Source organism: Salvelinus fontinalis, chromosome 4, assembly GCF_029448725.1.
Source record: "Salvelinus fontinalis isolate EN_2023a chromosome 4, ASM2944872v1, whole genome shotgun sequence".
Classification (NCBI taxonomy): Eukaryota; Metazoa; Chordata; class Actinopteri; order Salmoniformes; family Salmonidae; genus Salvelinus; species Salvelinus fontinalis.
In genome coordinates, this window is record NC_074668.1 from 71024105 (window position 1) to 71047625 (window position 23521).

Genomic DNA, 23521 nt, shown 5'->3' on the forward strand with positions numbered 1-23521 from the left:
TAGGCTATCCAGGCTATCCAGAAGTATCATTGTGTGTTAGATAATTAGAAACTATACCAGTGCCTTCATGTTCTGTGCCATGTAAATGGTCAAAATGAGATTGAAAAGTCTCTCTCAAATGACCTCCTAGACCGCTTCAGATCCTGCCCAATATGGGGTTATACTGCCCTCGTCTCTGTGTGAGCCTTATAATTAAGATAGAAGTAAATGTACACAGAGGCAGCCCTAATTTGCTGGTCTATATTTAGCAGTGGCCTGTGTTTGTCAGGTGCTGTGGTGTGGTCGTCGATCGGTCCGTTGCTGCTGCATGGTGCCTGACTACAGGTCAGTGTCTCGAATGAAGCCACTTTCGCGTCTCCTTCAGACTCGTCATGGCGCTAATGATCCTTGCTATAGCTGTCAATTAGAGGATAGGACGGCAGGCAGGCTGCTAGTCTGTACTATGCTAGCCTAGCCTATACACTGGCCAGTTTTCTGTTTGCATTGCCAGAGCACTGCAGGCGTTTCTGAGCCCCATTCTCTCACTTTAATGCTCATGCTTTAAAAGACAAGCATCAGGCATCAGGACAGTTTTGTTGGGTGGAACCGATGCAGAGCTCCGAGTATTATGTATGTAAATGTGTACTTCACAGACTATATAAGCCTGTATAAGCACTGCGCGGGGTTAATTACTGAAACCACTGGGGAATGGAGCAGGGGGGGCAGGGGGAGGGCGCTTGTGAATGTGTGTGTGTATCTGTGTTAGTGTTTGCGTGTGTGTGTTAGAGTTTCTCTCTTCAAATGTGTATCAGTTTAAGCCATGCACCATGTTAGTCACTGACAGAAACAAAGCTCTGTGGAGCTCTACTTGACTAAGTAACATCTTGGTCAAGCCTCAGCTCTTTTATCTACTGCCACTTTAGATAATGACTACTGCAGGTATAGTACAGCACATCATTAGCGCTTCAACATTTGCCCTCCTTATTCTTTTCTGTCTTTCATTTCTATACAGGGATAATGTGTGCATTCATCAGCATTAGAGAGAAAGATAGAGGGAGAGATGCTGGAATAAAAAGGGATGTGTACAGACAAAGAGAACATACAGCTAGATTGGGAGGAGAGCGATGCAGAGAGGTAGGGGAATTTGTACGGACAAAAATAGCATAAATGATGATAGGGGAGGAATGGGAATGAGAGAGAGAGAGAGAGAGAGGGAGGGAGGGTGAGAGAGAGGGAGAAAGAGGGAGAGAGAGAGTGAGAAAGAGGGAGGGGGAGAGAGGAGAGGGGGGAGTGTTTTTATTCCAGTAATCCTGTTTCACTGTGTGCACATGTGTAGTTGTCATGAAAATGTGTCATTCTGCCTTGCCCTGGGGGAGAGGACAAGGTGGCAGGCCGTCCATACTCTGAGCTCTGTCTCCACACCACTGGATAAACACAGCCGCAGGAACACCACGCTTAACCCTACTCAATGGAGCGCCTCATTTTCCCATCTTTCCACAAAGGAGGAAAGAGGGCAGCTTGTCTTCTCTCATCCTTCTATCTTCTTCTCACTGTCTGTGGCAGAACTTACACTCCCTTGCTATCTTTGCTTATCGCTGGCTGTAGCCTGAATGGAATTTTCAGCCAGATTCACACACATTCAGATTCTGGACACTGCTTCAGTGTCTGTGTCTCTGCCTGACCTTTGCTGTTTGCCAGAGCTCTTAGGGTGTTTAGAATTCCAGCGTCTCACGTGTATAGTCCCACAGAGGGCCCTGGTGCCATGGGTGGGCCACTGTCCCAGTTGCTAGGCTGGCGAGGTAGAGACTGGAGCCAGGGGCGAGGCTGGGGGCGAGGCTGGGAAGCGAGCAGGGAATCTGGGGGTTGTGGGGATAAAGGGGCAATACGGGTCAGTGTTTGCCCAGCTGTCTCCAGGGCCAGTTGAAGAGGGAGGGACAGTTAGAGGGGTGAGGGGCGAGGACATAGGGGGGTGTGGGGCATAGAGAGGGATAGTTAAAGGGGTGAGGATGGAGTGGGGTGTAGTGGGGGTGGGGGGGCATAGGGAGGAATAGTTAGAGGGGTGAGGACGGAGGGGGATATGGGGGGGGTTGAAGGTGGACAGGGAGTGGCATTTTCTCTGATAAATCACAGAAGACAAAGTGGTGGGATGAGGCCCCTGTCTTACATCACAACGGGGGAGGGCTTTGGGGGGTTGGGGGGAGTGTGTGGAGGGGTTAGCTGGCCCTGTGATGTTTTGAGGAGAATGCAGCTGTATCAGTTTCAGAGCGCGGCCACCCTCTCTTTACCCTCCTCCACTGTTCCCTGTCCTGCAGGGGCGCTTGGCCTTGTGTTTCCACTCTAATGCCTTCCTCATCCACAGACACTGTAATCCCCACAAAGCCCCCCCCCCCCCCCCCCCCCCACGTCCCACGGGAATGTCATCCCCCCACTCGTCTTGCCTGGCAAATTCCCCCTGTCTGTTTCTTTTATTTTCCACCCACATCTCCAGAATGCGTAATTGAAAACTTAAGTCCACCACCTCAGTTGCGGTGACATATCACTTTGTTGGCCATTGCCAACCGATGAAGACCCTCGTCCCCAGGAGTGTGATTGCATTAGCATGGCCTGGCAGGCGGGGCTCACCAGTGACATGATGATATAGGCTGCGTTCTGATTCCAACAGAGATGTACCTTACACATTTCATTTATATATTTATTTATCCCCTCAGTCTGAGGAGGAATGAATCAGTCACAGGGTGACCTCTGGACACTTCCTCTCACCCCTTCATCTCTCCCTCTCTCCAGTCCCCCCTCCCTCCCTCCCTCTCCCTCCCTCCTTATTTGAAGTTATATTCCGATATTGTGATATTTGTTCTACTGCTACATTGATGTCTTGAAAATGATATGAAATGTGTGTCTTATAAGCCCCACAGCTGAGTACGTATGTGTGCATATGGTGGGTGTTCTGCAGTGTCGTCTAAAAGTTTTGCTGTTCATTGATATAAGAAATTGGGACTTGTGTAAGCCCCGAAGCTATACTCAAGTATGTGTGCATACTGCAGTGACGTCTAAAATGCTTTGAATGAATTAGCACCTTGGAGAGGGCTGTCCGTTTCACCACCATAGATAGTAGGCTACTTGGCTGCTATGTTGTGTTGGACACTTTTTTTCTCAATGTGTTCCGATACCTCAGAGCCCCCCGGATAAAACCCCCCACTATGTGTTCTGGGACCTCACGATTTACAAATGAAGCACTGCCTCCCTCCATCTATCCTTCCCTCAATCCATCCCATAGTTCCTCCCTCCCTCCCTCTATTCTTTCATCTCTCCATCCCTCCATCCTGTAGTCCCTCCCTCGTTCCTTCCATCCATCCCTCCATCTCCCTCCCTCAATCCAGCCCATAGTCCCTCCCTCCTTCCATCCCTCCCTCTCTCCTGTCCTCCATCCATCCTTCCCTCAATCCATCCCTCCATCTCTCCCTCCCTCCATCCTGTAGTCTCTCCCTCCTTCCATCTCTCTCTCGCCCCCCCCCCCCCCTTCAGCCCCAGGTCGTATGTGTGTTTACTAATGGCCCCATCGCTGCTGAATAAAACCAAGGCAACATGATCTGACATACTCACTCAGATAGAATGACTTCCACTGTAGGTTCCAGGGTTTTGTGTATTAACATATACAGAACATACAATAAACACCCATAGTCACTGACATGTTAGATAATATGATACATGCTGGTGACTGTTACTCCTTTTTATTTTACTGACACGCTAACCATGAAAACCAGCATCTACAAATAGACGTTACTCACCTCATCTATGGCTATCTCGTCACTCTTGGTTTATTTGGACGTTCTGCTTACTGTCATAGACGTACAGTAAGTAGTCCACAGATGTTCTCCAGAGTGATGGAATGAGAATGTGTTTTTGTTGTTGTTGTTGTGTGTCTCCGTCTCTCTATCGCTCTCTAGAGACGAGGGTTCCTGTCCTGGGGGCCTGAGAGAATCCCAAAGAGCAGAGAGCTAATCCCCAGCCTGGTTGGCACAAACAGACCTCTGGTGGACAGCCAAGCCCCAAGCCCCCCCTTAAGCCCCACTCTGGGACTGAAGAGTGGAGACTGGTGAGAGCCTGGAGGGGAGCTGTTGTTGTTGGACGATGAGGTAAGGAGAAGGAGAACCCTTCTGCCCTGGGTTCTGTGTTTAATCCCATGGCTTTGCCCATGAATCAGTGGAGTGATGTTATTGCTGCTGATTGCATCATCCACATCCACAGATGCGGAGATGCAGGGTGAGGGCTGGATGTGGGGTCATGATGTTATTATAGAGCAGTGATCATTAACTAGATTCAGCCGCGGGCCAAATTCTTCTTGAGAGGAAGTTCAGGGTGTCGGAAAATAATTACAAATCATTTGGAAACTGCAAATTGACCGTTAGACGCACAAACAGATATAATATTTGATTATAACAATCATTTCAAACCATGCTTACATTTGTAAATAATCACGTATCTCTCTATTATGCGTGGGAATAGTTGGGAACAGATTTCCAAAATTAAAATCAGATGGAGCTGATTTCTTGGTGTTTTTACAGTCTTTTATGTCCAACAATGAAAATTCAGCAATTTAAAAAATAATACTAATAATACGATTTATTTGGGGGCCAAATAAAACCACCTACAGGCCAAACTCTATAAAACCCTGTTATAGAAGAAGGGTGATCTGATGATCTCTATACCTCTCCATAATCAATTAACATGGAGCCGGATGGGAGGGCTGCCGTCTTATCAACTCTTAACCAACCATGCTATTTTGTTTGTTTTTTCACGTTGTTTGTAACTTGCTTTGTACATGATGTTGCTGCTACCGTCTCTTATGACAGAAAATTGCCTCTGGACATCAGAACTGCGATTGCTCACCTCAAACTGGACGAAGAGATCTTCTTCAATGAGTCGGACGGGAGGGATATAATACAGACACCTGACCAGGACCAGATCCCCGTTATTCGCTGGAGAAGGAAACAGAGATTTTGTGGAAAGAGATCAGGGTGCCTTGTGAGGATCAGACAACGAGTGGCTAAACTGACCTTGCCCTTCGTCCTGCTAGCTAATGGTCAATAGCTGGAAAATAAATGGGACGAACTGAAAGCATGTTTATCCTACCAACGGGACATTAAAAATTGTAATATCTTATGTTTCACCGAGTCGTTGCTGAACGACGACATTAAGAACATACAGCTGTCGGGTTATACACTTTATCAGCAGGACAGAACAGCAGCCTCTGGTAAGACACGGGGCGGGGGCCTATACATTTATGTAAACAACAGCTGGTGCACGATATCTAAGGAAGTCTCGAGGTTTTGCTCGCCTGAGGTAGAGTATCTTATGATAAGCTGTAGACCACACCATCTACCTAGAGAGTTTACATCTGTATTTTTCATAGCTGTCTACACACCACCACAGACAGATGCTGGCACTAAAACCGCACTCAATGAGCTGTATAGCGCCATAATCAAAAAGGAAAATGCTCGTCCAGACAGCACTCCTAGTGGCCGGGGACTTTAATTCAGGGAAACTTAAATCAGTTTTACCTCATTTCTATCAGCATGTTAAATGTGCAACCAGAGGGAAAAAAATTCTAGCCCACCTTTACTCCACACACAAAGACGCATACAAAGCTCTCCCCCGCCCTCCATTTGGCAAATCTGACCTTAATTCTATCCTCCTGATTCCTGCTTATCAGTCGATAAAAAAGTTGTCAGATGAAGCAGATGCTAAACTACAGGACTGTTTTGCTAGCACAGACTGGAATATGTTCCGGGATTCTTCCGATAGCATTGAGGAGTACACCACATCAGTCACTGGCTTTATCAATAAGTGCATTGAGGACGTCGTCCCCACAGTGACTGTACGTACGTACCCCAACCAGAAGCCATGGATTACAGGCAACATTGCCTGTAGCGCTGCCGCTTTCAAGGAGCGGGACTCTAACCCGGAAGCTTATAAGAAATCCAACTATGCCCTCGAACGAACCATCAAACAGGCAAAGCGTCAATACAGGACTAAGACTGAATCATACTACACCGGCTTCGACGCTCGTCAGATGTGGCAGGGCCTGCAAACTATTACAGACTACAAAGGGAAGCACAGCTAAATTACTTATATGCTCGCTTCGAGGCAAGTAACACTGAAACATGCATGAGAGCGTCAGCTGTTCCGGACGACTGTGTAATCACGCTCTCCGCAGCCGATGTGAGTAAGACCTTTAAACAGCATTCACAAGGCTGCAGGGCCAGATGGATTACCAGGACTTGTACTCCGAGCATGCGCTTACCAACTGGCAAGTGTCTTCACTGACATTTTCAACTTCTCCCTGTCTGAGTCTGTAATACCAACATGTTTCAAGCAGACCACCTGTGGCCAAGAACACTAAGGTAACCTGCCTAAATGACTACCAACCCGTAGCACTCACGTCAGTAGCCATGAAGTGTTTTGAAAGGCTGGTTATGGCTCACATCAACAGCATTATCCCAGAAACGGTAGACCCATTCCAATTTGCATACCGCACCACCAAATCCACAGATGATGCAATCTCTATTGCACTCCACACTGCCCTTTCACACATGGACAAAAGGAACACCTATGTGAGAATGCTATTCATTGACTACAGCTCAGCATTCAACACCATAGTGCCCTCAAAGCGCATCGCTAAGGACCCTGGGACTAAACTCCTCCCTGTGCAACTGGATCCTGGACTTCCTGACGGGCCACCCCAGGTGGTAAGAGTAGGTAACAACACATCCGCCACACTGATCCTCAACACGGGGTCCCCTCAGGGGTGTGCGCTCAGTCCCCTCCTGTACTCCCTGTTCACTCATGACTGCACAGCCAGGCACGACTCCAACACCATAATTACGTTTGCTGATGACACAACAGTGGTAGGCCTGATCACCGATAACAATGAAACAGCCTCGGAAGAGGCCCGAGACCTGATCATGTGGTGCAAGGACAACAACCTCTTCCTCAATGTGAGCAAGACAAAGGAGATTATTGTGGACTACAGGAAAAGGAGGACCAAGCATGCCCCCATTCTCATCGACAGGGCTGTAGTGGAGCACGTTGAGAGCTTAAAGTTCCTTGGCGTTCACATCACCAACAAACTAACATGGTCCAAGCACACCAAGACAGTCGTGAAGAAGGCACAACAAAATCTATTCCCCCTCAGGAGACTTGGCATGGGTTCTCAGATTCTCAAAATCTTTTACAGCTGCACCATCGAGAGCATCCTGACGGGTTGCATCACTGCCTGGTATGGCAACTGCTCGGCCTCCAACCGCAAGTCACTACAGAGGGTAGTGCGTACGGCCCAGTACATCCAGGACCTCTATGCCAGGCGGTGTCAGAGGCCCTAAAAATTGTCAAAGACTCCAGCCACTCATAGACTGTTCTCTCGGCTACCGCAAGGAAAGCGGTCCCAGAGCGCCAAGTCTAGGTCCAAGAGGCTCCTAAATAGCTTCTACCCCCAATCCATAAGACTCCTGAACAGCTAATCAAATGGCTACCCAGACTATTTGCATTGCCCCCCCCCCCCCCCCCCCCCGCTGCTGCTACGCTCTGTTATTGTCTCTGCATAGTCACTTTAATTACTCTACCTACATGTACACATTACCTCGATTATCTCAACACCGGTGCCCCCGCACATTGACTCTGTACCGGTACCCCCGCTATATAGCCCCGCTATTGTTATTTAATGCTGCTCTTTAATCATTTGTTATTCTTATCTCTTACTTTTTTTAGGTGTTTTCTTAAAACTGCATTGTTGGTTAGGGGCTTGTAAGTAAGCATTTTACTGTAAGATCTACACCTGTTGTATTCAGCGCATGTGACAAATACCATTTGATTTGATTTGATTTGACATGACCATCTCCCTCTCCAGCCTGAGATTCCAGTATGGTGACCATGACCAGGTGGTCAACATAACATAGGGATCTTATTAGTTAAGAGGAGGTAGCGCTAATTGAATCCCTGTAATTAAGCACAGGGAGCCCTTAGAGATTTGGAGGATGCATTTTATGGATATTCTATAGTGAAGTTCAATAGGCTACATCTGTCGGTACAAACTATGAGAAATGATGACTTCATTTACTTACATTTTTCTCGCTCCTGCACCTACAAAAATAGCACTACACCACTCCTCACAGCTAAACCTTTTAGAGGACCCCTCTTGATGGCGGATCATTTACTTTTTCGTTTTAAAGTATATTTTCTGCAGTTATACATGTTGCCATGGGGCAGAGAGAGAATTGAGAGAAAATCCTCCCCCTGGAGGTCAGGGACCTTGGGCATTTGCCCTGCGTGTTGGTCGGTATTCGGTCATAAATACTACAAGTTTAGATAGCTGGCTAGACAAATTTACCAATATAAAAGTTGTTAGCTGACATTGCTAATTTAATGACTGTTAGTCATTAAATTAGAGAAAAATTGCTGATGAACGACCGAATTTTGAAATTGCACCTTGTGTATTCTACTATTCTAACTCTCAACAGTAAGTTGAGACCCCGACTGGGTCGGGGCCCCCTAGCGGCCTGGGGCCCTAAGCGACCGCTTATGTCGCTTATGCCTGGTGCCGGCCCTGCACATGGGGCTGACTAACTGACCTGGGGCCAGGGGGAAGGACAGGAAGGGCACTCAGGGTCAGCACTTATGTAGCTGAGTGGTGGATGGCTTTTATAACAACCTTTCTCTGACTAGTACTATTCATCTTCTGCTACTGTACAGATTGGTAAAAAACCTCCTAACCTGCCCCCATTGTTAGAACAGCAGAGGAGGAGAGATGAATAGAATTTCTCTTTAGATGGTTTAGCCTGTACTGATAATCTCTAGCTTGCATGGTGATGTTGTTGATGAATGTCCAAGGGTTCCTACCAGCGAGAGCTGCTCATTGGACAGACAGGGAAGAAAGACACTGCCATCTGCTGGACGGTCAACCGCAGACACCGTACTCAGGACTCATCACTAGCAGGCAGGATGATTATCACTCGTTTCCCCTTTCCCCAAAACTTGAGTTACTGTAATACAGACCTTTCCTCAGCTTTACATTGTTCACACTCCTAGAGAGAGGATCTCGTACTGTCTTGCATGATTGCAAAATATTGATCGGCATCGCACAAGCTTTGACCAACTCTTTTCATAATTCTCTCTGTCGTGTCTCTCTTGAGTCAATCATGCAGAGTTGATTCTCTGTTTAATTCTCTGCTGAACATCCTTCCCCTACGCTTCTGCTACAAATATGCTCCATGCAAAGGTAGCAACACAGCCACTCACATACCTACGGAACCCACACAGAGCTCCCCAGTGGTCCCGTAGTCTTTGTTCTCTGTAGGTCTGTCCCTGTGCTGTGATTCAGAGTGTGTTGTGCTGCTACGGGAGGCCTGATTAGAGGAGTACTAGCTGGGCTTGTTTATCGATGCACAGGGCTCAGGTCAACGCCGGAGGACTGTCAGCTGTACTCAGCGGCGCAGTCAATCACTGGCCAGGGAGCCTGGACAATGGCTTCTGTTGGACACACACACGTACAGTATGCACCCCTTCATCATACAAACAAACAGGAGGATCAGTCTCCTGTTCTCAAGAAATTAGGTATCCAAATGTTACACAGTACAGCTGCCGAACCCAGCACTTGTGGAAAATATACACTCTGTTCTGAGCCGGAGGACACCCTAATACACATGTCTTTGTCACCACAGTTGTCTATGGTTCTGCTTCTTCACCTGGCTGGCTGCAATTGGTATTGGTTAACAGACACTCACAGGGCTTGGAGGAGATCATTTGAGACTTGTGCTCAGCCAGCCCATGCACCAATTAATAGCTGGGGACACTCCTGAGAGGAACCATTCAGCTATCTCTCTGGCCTGGCCTCATCACATCACCTGCTCTCTTCCAAAAGCCACAGCTGGCTGATGGCTCAGCCTGCCTGCCTGGTGTCTGACTGATTTTTGTAAGTGATTTGGCCAAGGTGCCACTGTAATAAGAAGCAGGGGATGGTTGCCTAGTACAGGCCATCCCTCCCTTTCCACTCCCTCTCTCCTCTGTCCTCCCTCCCTCCTGTTGTGTCTCTCAGCATTAGCCTGCTGGGGTGGTGAGGTCACGGGGACTGTGTTGGTAATGAGAAGCCTGGATCCTCACTCCAAACAAGCTGTTATTTATTTCCCCTCTGATTCGCCACAGACACACAGAAAGCAGCCAAGCACTGGATATCTGTACATCTTTGTTTGCTTGTGCGTGTGTGCGTGCGTCCGTGCGTGTGAGTGTGCACATCACATGTATGTCTGTGTGTGTGAGCATGTGTGCAAGAGAGAGTGAGTGGAGCAGATTCCTTTGGAAAACGTGAATAATGAGAAGATGAATATGGCAAGATGTGCTTTAAAAACGAATGGTCCCTCCTCTCACATCAGTTACAATCACAGAGAAGGTCCTGCACCTTCATTCAATTATCATCACAATCTACTGTAATTTCAGACGGAAGCCTTGAATTATTCATCATGCATAACTTAACCATCGCTCCTGGAGATGGAAAAAAGTAATATAAAGCATCCCTACTAATTAATTCACAGTATACAATATATAATGGATATCCATATACTGCTGCCACCAAGCAGTGCATGGCAATCTGTCCTCAATACATGGGATGAGACCTCGGGAGTCATCTGTGTTACATTATATCCTGATGTAAAATATGAACAGTGAGGTCACAGGCTTACAGTTGCATTTTGAAATGGGTGTGTGACTGAGGAAATATATTGGTTTAAATGTGCTGGGAAATGGAAAAACATCTCATTGCAATGTGTGTGCGTGCGGAGTCTATGTTTCTGTTTGTGTATACTTCTCCTTGAGATTGCAAACAATGTGTCGGTGGTGGAATGTATCAGTGTTCTGATCTCCACAGAGTATTACCAGGAGAATCAGCCAGCAACCTGATTACTGCCCTGTGGATGTGGTGATATGGTGGGCTTCCACTCACTCGAGATTTGACAGGCTTGTCCTCTCCTTCACACTGACACACACACACACACATAGAAATGTGTGTAAACGTAAGAAGTTACTCTGCATTGATTTAAACCAGTCTCCTCCATGTTTCATCTCCAGCAGTGAGCACAGCAGGGTTTAGATCTAACAGTATTCATATTGCACTACGAGACAGAGTTCACCAGCCAGCTTTAATATGAAAAATCTGATGATGTTTGCGACCTCTTTTATTATTATTCTAATTTGCTTTTCAATAACTGCAGTGTGACATGTTGTTTGGCGAGAGATAATGCCTGTCATAATGCGATAACAGAGAATGAAGAATTCTCCCCCCCCCCCCCCCCACCCCCCACCCCGTCTCCCATATGAGTCCTGCCACTTACAGCCAGAGCAGCTTTTTAAACCACAACCACACGGGGATTAACAGTGGCACTGCTCTGTATGTTTCTACATTCATAATTGACATGTCTTCAATTAGTGACAAATGCGTGATGGGGTTTTGTGCTTGCCTAATTTGCATACGCCTTTGAAATAGTAAAGGACCGTAGGTGCGTGTGTGTGCGGGTGTGTGTGTGTGTGGTCCAGCAGTGATGGGTGTGTGCAGTCAATGTTGACATCTCCTCTCCAGCTGTCTTTGTTCAGGTGCTTCGTCCTGTGTGCCCTCATTCTTCCAACCAATAGCCCTCAGAATAATTCCCACAATGGGACTCCAAATGGAGGTTGGGCTCTTACTGAAATGCCTCTGGGTCCCTGAGCTTCATATGTACACCGGCCTAATTGGAAATGATAACTGCCCTTTGTGAAAACAGGACGAAGGGGAGAAATGCAGTGAGTCACGGAAATTACAGGAGCTGAAAGAGAGGCGTGACAACCAGGCTTATTATTATCTCTCAAGGTCTAATAAAGGACGAGACCAGGCTTAGCAACAGATTGCCTCCTCTCTCTCTCCTCTTCTTCTTCCCCCAACTGAAAATCAATGTCATTCGGCACACTTTGCTCTGCTCTGTTCTGCCACCAGCCCTTCCCCTCCTGTCTTTCATCAAATACCTTTTCCGAGGAATAAGACACCTCTCAAATCAATTCACCTTGTGCCCTCTATTCAGCGGTTCGACAATCAAAGGGGGGGGGGGGGGGGGGCACTGGATGGGACACACTATCATAAAGCTTAACTCATACACTAGCACTGCGTACTCAACTCATCATGGTTGGCCCTGTCCAGGGGTAACTTTGGATGGGGCCACAGTGTCCCCCGCCCCCCCCCCCTGTCTCAGTCCCCAGTGTCTATGCTGCAAAAGTCTATGTGCTGGGGGGCTAGGGTCAGTCTGTCATATCTGGTATAATTCTCCTGTCCTGGTGTCCTGTGTGATGTTAGATATGCTCCCTCTAATTCTCCTCTCTCTCTCTCTCTCTCTCTCTCTCTATCTCTCTCCTCTCTCCTCTTTCTCCTCTCTCTGGACCTGAGCCCAAGGACCATGCATCAGGACTACCTGTCCTGACGACTGCTGGCTGTCCCCAGTTCACCCGGTCCAGTTTCTGCTGTTCTGCCTGCGGCTATGGAACCCTGTTCACCGTACGTGCTGTTTCGACTCTCTCTCTCTCGCTCTCTCTCTCTACCGCACCTGCTGTCTCGACCTCTGAATGCTCGGGTATGAAAAGCCAACTGACATTTATTCCTGAGATGCTGACCTGTGTTGCACCCTCTATAACCACTGTGATTATTATTTGACCCTGCTGGTCATCTATTAAAGTTTGAACATCTTGAATTCCTATCTGGCACAGCCAGATGAGGACTGGCCACCCCTCAAAGCCTGGTTCCTCTCTAGGTGTCTTCCTAGGTTCCTGCCTTTCTACTCACTCCTGCCTTTCTACTCTGGCTATGCCAGATAGAAAATCAAGATGTTCAAACTTTAATAGATGACCAGCAGGGTCAAATAATAATCACAGTGGTTAGGTTATAGAGGGTGCAACACAGGTCCGCATCTCAGGAATAAATGTCAGTTGGCTTTTCATAGCCGAGCATTCAGAGGTCGAGACATCTCAATTGCTTGCTCTTTGGGGTTTTAGGCTTGGTATTTGTATAAGCACTTTGTGACAACTGCTGATGTAATAAGGGCTTTATAAAATACATTTGATTGATCGATTGATTGATTAGATTAGAAGATGCTGGATGATTCTTTAGAATCTAAAAATAGAAGAATCCTGACCTAGCTGATTTGTCACAAATTCACAATGGTCTTTTTGTTGTGTTCAAGGCCAATAAACTGTCAATACAGTGACAATGTGTAACGGTCATTCTCCTCCTCTTCGTCTGAAGAGGAGGAGTAGGGATCAGACCAAAATGCAGCGGGTTTTGAAAACATAATGAATTTATTAACTGCCGAAGACGAACACGAAAAAACACTTGGAATAATACAAAATAACAAAACGAATGTAGACTGACCTAAAACATGAGAACTTACATATAACACGAAGAACGCACGAACAGGTACAGACCACAACAAACGAACGAACAAACGCTACAGTCCCGTGTGGTACGAACATACGTACAGACACGGAAGACAACCACCCACAAACAAACAGTGAAAACCAGCCTACCTTAATATGGTTCTCAATCAGAGGAAACGTCAAACACCTGCCTCTAATTGAGAACCATATCAGGCAACACATTAACCCCAACATAGAAACACAAGGCATAGAATGCCCACCCCAACTCACGCCCTGACCAACTAAACACATACAAAACAACAGAAAACAGGTCAGGAACGTGACACAATGGTTCACATTAGCTCACCGAGAATCTAGTTTACAAGACAATGGCAATGTTTATTTTTTTTAAATCACAATTTCATCACCACAATAGTGTTTTCAAATCTCAGGTCACATGTCAAGACCGTGTGCTGTGGAGAAAAAGTGGGAAACTAATAAAAATGTCACCCTCTTATGGGAAGGCGATGTTGTTTTGTTCCAATCATTTTTATATTGTGTATTTTTCTAACACATCCACTTTAACTTGTTATTCTTGACTGTATTTGACCTTGTCAAAGGCCGGCAGAGGTAATTTCATCCGTCTCTTGGGAATTAAAGTTGGAATCCTGCCACGTTCGTTTGCGATATTACAACAGCTAAGACTTTACTTCAAACTATGTACAGACGGACATCCTTGCACGTGCAATAGAACAGCAGAGTATTTACTACACAGTTGTTTTACTTTGATGCTGGAGCACCTCTCCACCGTTTCATAAACCAAACAATAACTTAAGTGCCGGGGTGCTGTTTCTCCTAATGCGGATCTCAGCTTTAGGCCTAGATTCAATCAGATCAACCTTTAACCGAGGATAGCAGACACCCGCATAGCAGATGTTTTGGCGGTGTAGGAGGTGGAACTGCATTGGAATCGGCAAATGGTGAGCAGCTGCTCTTGCGATCATGGTCACGAAGCCCCACCCTCCCCACTCTTGTTAGAAATACAGAAAAAGAAAGTGTAGGCTATATAGACATGATTACGCACAAATTGAAAAATCAATCCACTAAATGATGAGGGTTTCTATCAGCCTAATCGAGGTGTAGATTACATATCACATTCCAGTGTTCCAACTTGTAAACAGGGCTGCATGGGCTGCATCTGTTAATGCAACTCCATGCAGCCAATGGCAATGTCCGCTTTAGTTGTAATGCCGGGAGCCACTTGTGGATTTAACAGGTCTAAAGCAGTTCCCCTTCTGACACCATCAAAACAACTCTAGGCAGATGTTAGCTACAGCGGATCTGATTGAATAGCGGCCTTAAGAAGGACAGTCACCATTGGAAATCCATCATAATTAATTGATCAATATCATCCAGGGAATATAACCTTGTAGGGGGAATCAATTGACCCGCTCCAGCCTAGGATGAGAATTGACCAACATAATATTGGCCTCTGGACTGCTGAAAGAAAGAAAGAAAGAAAGAAAGAAAGAAAGAAAGAAAGAAAGAAAGAAAGAAAGAAAGAAAGAAAGAAAGAAAGAAAGAAAGAAAGAAAGAAAGAAAGAAAGAAAGAAAGAAAGAAAAGAACGATCATCAAGCAGGGTTGGGCAATTCCAGTCCTCGGGGGCCTGATTGGTGTCACAGTTTTGCCCCAGCTAACACACCTGACTCCAATAATCAACTAATCATGATCTTCAGTTCAGATTGTAATTTGATTAATAAGCTGTGTTTGCTAGGGATGGAGAAAACGTGTGACACCAAACAGGCAGCTGAGGACTGGAGTTGCCCAACCCTGATGAGGGGGAAAAAAATAGCTAAATAAATTGCTTAAGGCTGAGGGGATTTTTCTAGCTAGCCTGTTCCTCTAGCTACCATGGCTCTGCTGTTGTATATAGTAATGACACCCAGTGATGTGAAGGGATGATTTGGGGTGCTGGTTAGGTGATGGGAGGTGGTGGTGGTGTAAAGTACTTAAGTAAAAATACTTTCAAGTACTACTGAAGTATTTTTTTGTATCTGTACTTTACTTTACTATTTCTATTTTTGACAACTTTTACTTGTACTTCACTACATTCCTACAGTTCCCCTGACAACCAAAATAACTTGTTACGTTTTGAATGCTTAGCAGGACAGGAAAATGGTCCAATTCACACACTTATCAAGAGAACATCCCTGGTCTTCCCTACTACTTGATCTGGCGGATTCACTAAACATAAATGCTTTGTTTGAGTGTTGGAGTGTACCCCTCGCTCTCCGTAAAAAATTACAAATAAATTGTTCCATCTAGTTTGCTTAATATAAGGAATTTGAAATGATTTATACTTTTGATACTTAAGTATATTTAAAACCAAATACTTTTATTCAAGTAGTATTTTACCTGCTGACTTTCACTTTTATTTGAGTTATTTTCTATTAAGGTATCTTTACTTTTACACAAATATGACAATTGGGTATTTTTTCCACCACTGGTCTCGGGTTGCCCCCTGGGAGCAGATTGGTCCTGAAGCAGGAATGGCACACAGAGAGAGAGGGAAAAGGATGTTCCTCTGACCCAGGATGTTTACCCTGATGGAGGGAGCTGGAGGGAAAGCGCTCTCTTTCTCTTTCTCTGTGGGCAGCCATCTGTGTGCTTTAATATAATGTTATATGAAGAGCTACTTGAATGTATGCTGATGTGGCCGGTAATCATGGCACTGTTGCTAGGTATGGGAATTGGGATCCAAGATACGTTGCAGTCATTAGTGTTGGGGGGGGATGGGGTTAACATTATTCAGTACATACATGACAACAACAAGATAATGGCAAGGATATGGTTATTCTATTGTTGCCTGACAACACTGCCTGTTTATTATCACAACATATCAACTATATACAGTCAAATCAAATCAAATCAGTATACCAAGAGGAACGTAGAGAGGAAAGAGAAGGAGAACAGGGGATAGGTTAGAGGGTAAAGGACGTTGTAATTTGTTCAGGATGATGCACAGTCTCTATCCACGTCAGGGTGGAGAAGTGTGGGAGCTACTGTCCAACTCAGATGGCCAATGGAAACTCAATCAGGCCTTTTGTGCCTGGGCCATTCAAAAAGCCATGCGTACAAAATGAAGGACTTTAAACGTAATCTCCCAGATAATAGACTCCTGCTGAGTCCTGGCTAGTGGGGATCAATGCTGGGTGGGAACTCCTAGTACCAGAGAGAGACATTCACTTCCTTCATCTGCCAGAGAGACTCTACTTCCAGCTCCACGTCCATCATTAGTTGACTGGTGGAGGGGGGCTACAATCACTGCCTTTATCCCAGCTCCAGCTCCCTGACCACCTCCTCAACTCTCTGTGTGGATTATGGAATGACTCTCTCTCACTAAGTCTCTATGTCATCACCCATAGACACAGACAGATAGAGGACAGTGTATGAAAGAGCCATTCACGCTCCTCATCTGGGAGCTCTGCTAATCAACTAGTGGAAGAGGCCATTTAATCTCCACAAAGCCAGAGATTGTCAGAATGAACTACTCCCGGTGATTCCTTTCCACTGGTTTTACCATCTCCACTGGTTTTACATAACTACCTGTAACTACTCTACTATAATACTGTAACTACATCTGAATATGTCCATCCCTCTGCCCTCCAGGACTCCAGGGGTAATGGCAGGATGGAACTCATATAGAAGAGTAAAAGGAGTTTGTTATCCACATTCTGCACTCTGTAGACTAGGGCAATGGCGACATACATTGCCCCAAAGCTGCAAGTCATAGGAGAGGAGAGTATTATCCATGAAAGGGCTTTGGATCCATACAGGATCCTTACCAGCTGCCGTCACCCTCATCAGTCCGCCCCACCTAGCCTGATCTACCTCCACACACAGAGGGCCTCTGTCCCAGACGTCCACCCCACCTAGCCTGATCTACCTCCACACACAGAGGGCCTCTGTCCCAGACGTCCTTCCACACATAGACTGTTCTCTCTGCTGTTCTCTCTGCAATGGCAAGCGGTACAGGTGCATCAAGTCTGGCACCAACAGGCTCCTGAACAGCTTCCATCCCCAAGCCATAACACTGCTAAATAGCTAACAAAATGGCTACACAGACTATCTGAGTTGACCCTTGGATTTTATTTGTATATTTGCGCTGTCTCTATGCACACTCACAGGGCCCTACACACTCACACTCAATTCATAATATGCTCACACACACATAATATGCATATACGTTTATACTGACTCTACACACACACACACACACACACACACACACACACACACACACACACTCACATACAATCATTATACAAGCTGCTGCTTCTCTGTTGATCATATATCCTGATGCCCAGTCACCCATATACATATCTACTTCTATCACCAGTATCCCTACACATTGTAAATATGATACTGGAACTGGCTGACCCTGTATGTAATATACTTACTTATTTACTTTCTCGTGTTCTTCTTATTTTCTTATTTATTTATTTATTACGTATAAGGCCATACGCAAACAAGAAAATGCTCATCCAGAAGCGGCGCTCCTAGTGGCCATGTACTGTTATAATCTCCACCCAGCACAGCCAGAAGAGGACTGGCCACCCCTCATAGGTTCCTCTCTAGGTTTCTTCCTAGGTTCTGGCCTTTCTAGGGAGTTTTTCCTAGCCATAGTGCTTCTACACCTGCATTGCTTGCTGTTTGGAGTTTTAGGCTGGGTTTCTGTACAGCACTTTGTGACATCAGCTGATGTAAGAAGGGCTTTATGAATACATTTGATTGATAGTGGCCGGGGACATTAATGCAGGCAGACTTAAATCCGTTTGACCTCATTTCTACCAGCATGTCACATGTGCAACCAGAGGGAAAAAAACTCTAGACCACCTTTACTCCACACACAGAGATGCATACAAAGCTCTCCCCCGCCCTCCATTTGGCATTTCTGAGCATAATTCTATCCTCCTGAACCATCAAATAAGCAAAACGTTAATACAGGATTAAGATTGAATCTTACTACACCGGCTCTGATGCTCGTCAGATGTGGCAAGGCTTGAAAACTATTACAGACTACAAAGGGAAACCCAGCCACGAGCTGTCCAATGACGCAAGTCTACCAGACGAGCTAAATATCTTTTAAATTTATTTTACACTGAAGCATGCATGAGAGCACCAGCTGTTCTGGATGACTGTGTGATAACGCTCTCGGTAACCGATGTGAACATTCACAAAGCCGCGGGGCCAGACTGATTACCAGGACATGTACTCAAAGCATGCGCGGACCAACAGGCAAGTGTCTACTGACATTTTCAACCTCTCCCTGACCGAGTCTGTAATACCTACATGTTTCAAGCAGACCACCATAGTCCCTGTGCCCAAGGAAGCGAAGGTAACCTGCCTAAATGATTACCACCATGTAGCACACACGTCGGTAAAAATGAGGTGCTGGTCATTGCTCACATCAACAGCATCCTCCCAGATACACTAGACCCAATCCAATTTGCATACCGCCCGAACAGATCCACAGATGACGCAATCTCAATTGCACTCCACACCGCCCTTTTCCACCTGGACAAAAGGAACACCTATGTGAGAATGTTATTCATTGACTACAGCTCAGCGTTCAACACCATAGTGCTCACAAAGCTCATCACTAAGCTAAGGACCCTGGAACTAAACACCTCCCTGTGCAACTGGATCCTGGACTTCCTGATGGGCCACCCCCAAGTGGTAAGGGTAGGCAATAACACGTCTGCTACACTGATCCTCAACACTGGGGCCCCTCAGGGTTGTGTGCTTAGTCCCCTCCTGTACTCCCTTTTCACCCACGACTGCTGGCCAAACACGACTTCAACACCATCATTAAGTTTGCTGATGACACAACAGTGGTAAGCCTGATCACCGACAATGATGAGACAGCCTATAGGGAAGAGGTCAGAGACCTGGCAGTGTGGTACCAGGACAACAACCTCGCCCTCAATGTGAGCAAGACAAAGGAGCTGATCGTGGACTACAGGAAAAGGCGGGCCGAACACACCGCATTAATATCGACGGGGTTGTAGTGGAGCAGGTCGAGAGTTTCACGTTCATGGTCCAAACACACCAAGACAGTCGTGAAGAGGGCACGACAACACCTTTTCCCCCTCAGGAGACTGAAATGATTTGGCATGGGTCCCCAGATCCTCAAAAAGTTCTACATCTGCATCATCGAGAGCATCCTGACTGGTTGCATCACAGCCTGGTATGGTAACTGCTCGGCATCTGACCATAAGGCACTACAGAGGGTAGGGTGCACGGCCCAGTGCATCACTGGGGCCAAGCTTCCTGCCATCCAGGACCTATACCTAGGCGGTGTCAGAGGAAAGCCCAAAAAATTGTCAACTGACAATTGGGGTGTCACTTCACCCCTAACTACATGTGCAGATTACCTCGACTAACCTGTATCCCCGCACACTGACTCGATACCGACACCCCCTGTATATAGCCTCGTTGCTATTTTATTGTTTTACTTTTTAATTTTTACATTTTTTACTTTAGTTCATTTGGTAAATATTTTCTTAACTCTTCTTGAACTGACACCTGACACCCTAGACCCACTCCAATTTGCTTACCGACCCAATAGGTCCACAGATGACGCAATCGCAACCACACTGCACACTGCCCTAACCCATCTGGACAAGAGGAATACCTATGTGAGAATGCTGTTCATCGACTACAGCTCAGCATTTAACACCATAGTACCCTCCAAACTCCTCATCAAGCTCGAGACCCTGGGTCTTGACCCCGCCCTGTGCAACTGGGTCCTGGACTTCCTGAAGGGCCGCCCCCAGGTGGTGAGGGTAGGTAACAACATCTCCACCCCGCTGATCCTCAACACTGGGGCCCCACAAGGGTGCGTTCTGAGCCCTCTCCTGTACTCCCTGTTCACCCACGACTGCGTAGCCATGCACGCCTCCAACTCAATCATCAAGTTTGCGGACGACACTACAGTGGTAGGCTTGATTACCAACAACGACGAGACGGCCTACAGGGAGGAGGTGAGGGCCCTCGGAGTATGGTGTCAGGAAAATAACCTCACACTCAACGTCAACAAAACAAAGGAGATGATTGTGGACTTCAGGAAACAGCAGAGGGAGCACCCCCCTATCCACATCGACGGGACAGTAGTGGAGAAGGTGGAAAGTTTTAAGTTCCTCGGTGTACACATCACGGACAAACTGAATTGGTCCACCCACACAGACAGCGTTGTGAAGAAGGCGCAGCAGCGCCTCTTCAACCTCAGGAGGCTGAAGAAATTCAGCTTGTCACCAAAAGCACTCACAAACTTCTACAGATGCGCAATCGAGAGCATCCTGTCGGGCTGTATCACCGCCTGGTATGGCAACTGCTCCGCCCACAACCGTAAGGCTCTCCAGAGGGTAGTGAGGTCTGCACAACGCATCACCGGGGACAAACTACCTGCCCTCCAGGACACCTACACCACCCGATGTCACAGGAAGGCCATAAAGATCATCAAGGACAACAACCACCCGAGCCACTGCCTGTTCACCCCGCTATCATCCAGAAGGCGAGGTCAGTACAGGTGCATCAAAGCAGGGACCGAGAGACTGAAAAACAGCTTCTATCTCAAGGCCATCAGACTGTTAAACAGCCACCACTAACATTTAGTGGCCGCTGCCAACATACTGACTCAACTCCAGCCACTTTAATAATGGGAATTGATGGAAATGATGTAAAAATGTATCACTAGCCACTCTAAACAATGCCACTTAATATAATGTTTACATACCCTACATTACTCATCTCATATGTATATATGTATATACTGTACTCTATATCATCTACTGCATCTTGCCATCTTTATGTAATACATGTATCACTAGCCACTTTAAACTATGCCACTTTATGTTTATATATCCTACATTACTCATCACATATGTATAGACTGTACTCTATACCATCTACTGCATCTTGCCTATGCCGTTCTGTACCATCACTCATTCATATATCTTTATGTACATATTCTTTATCCCTTTACACTTGTGTGTATATGGTAGTAGTTGTGGAATTGTTAGGTTAGATTACTTGTTGGTTATTACTGCATTGTCGGAACTAGAAGCACAAGCATTTCGCTACACTCGCATTAACATCTGCTAACCATGTGTATGTGACAAATAAAATTTGATTTGATTTGATTTGAACTACACTGTTGGTTAAGGGCTTGTAAGTAAGGATTTCACGGTAAGGTCTACACTTGTTGTATTCGGCGCATGTGACAAATAAAGTTTGATTCGATTTTTTTTGTGTGTGTTTTTGTTCTACCTTATGTTATTTTTAGTATTACATTGTTATTGATTACTGCATTGTTGTGTTTAGAGCATGCAAGAAAGGCATTTCACTGTACTTATGCATGTGACATTAAAACTTGAAACACCTGGAAAAAGACTTATGAGACAACTCCCTCTCTCTCTGTCTATCCCACAGCATTGTACATAGAGAGGCCCTCTTTCAGCCTGTAAAACACGTTGCAGACAGGAGAACTCTCACAAGAACACTGCATATTATCACCCAGGGCTGAATCCAACCTGACCCGTCCACAATACCTAACAGTTGGCTGGACAATAGAGGTGTGGAGCAATTGTGCAGGAGGATGGTGTCACTCCCTCCCAACGGTCCTTCAGTCTGCCCCTCCACTCCCCATCTCCTCATGTCCTCACACGCTGCATTAGGACAGTTTGGACTGCCTGGAACACGCGGCCGCTCTCCATGGAGGTGACGCTCCCCTACAATGCCCCTTGTTGAACAGAGGAAGAACAGGGAGTGGTCATGGGGACCCAGAGTCCATGGGGATCCCAGGCACAGCCCTGAGCTCTTATTGCACTGGAGAGGGTCAAGGGGCACAAGTGCATGGAAACTGCGACAAGAATACAGGTCAAGAGTGTCGGACACACAGCACAACATAAGCATTCATAGCACCCAGACGTCCTCTCATTCAGAACCCCCACAATATCCAATAGGCTGTTGAGGAATGGATAGAGGTTTATTGTTCCAGCAACTGTTCCAATGTCATGGAAATGAATGAGGGAAAAGGTGGTTTTGTGTTTTGTGTGGAATTACGTTATTTCCCTCCTGTCTTTCTCTGCTCCCATTTGGAGTTTGACGGGAGAGGTGGAGTGCTGAGACTGTTGCCGGTTATCCTCACCACACAGCAAGACACACTTGAGATCAGAACATTGGCAGGATCAGAGTTGGAGTGTGTTCAGAGCCGTGTGTGTATTCAGACTCCTGTCGTTCCCTATCAGAGTGCTGCCATTTGTCAGACTGGAAGCTGTTCTTTCAAATGAACAACAAAAGGCTATTTTCCCAATGTTCTCCTCTCTGCAGACCCACGGCTTTCCTTTTGAATTGGGCAAAGCCAGGAGCGCAAAGACAAAGAATGAATAAATGAAGCAACACAAAAAAGGATTTAGAAACTCATGTAAGCAGAGCCATCCCAAGAGGTCCGCAGAAAGGGTGAGATACAGAATGCAGGGAGAGTAAGGCGGAAGAAAGAGAAGGAAAAACGACTTTAAATAGATAGATAAGAGTATAGGGAAATTCTCCCATGCCATTCTTTGTTTACTTGTTTTTAGTTTTGCCCACACAGGCTCTTATTGTAGCAGTTCTCAGTAGAGCTGTGACTGAATCCTCTGTGGTCACTAGAGTGCAGCCCAGTCCAGATGGCCTGTTCTCCTGTTCTCCCTACAGCCACTCACAGTACCACTGGAGTCCACCACCTGATGTGGAGAGACAACACAGGGCCTGTAGGATCCCTGGTTGGACCCCCAGCAGGAGTCCAGCCCCCCAAGTCCGCCATCCTGCTTCGCCTGCTGCTGGTCCCAGGAGAGCCCTGCCTGCAGCTGCGAGGTAGGTCTCAAGGTCCAAGGAGCCCCTCCGTTGCGGTAACGCCCCCTCTACCCTGCAGGTCTAACGCGCCTTCATTATCTCTGACACACAGCCTGCACACTTCACTTCACAGGCGGTAACAAGCTAGAGCCAGCACATGGGATCCGCTCCCTCATCCACCCACCTCTAAGCAATCACATTCCCTCTTTCTCCAGCGCTCTCTCTCCCTCA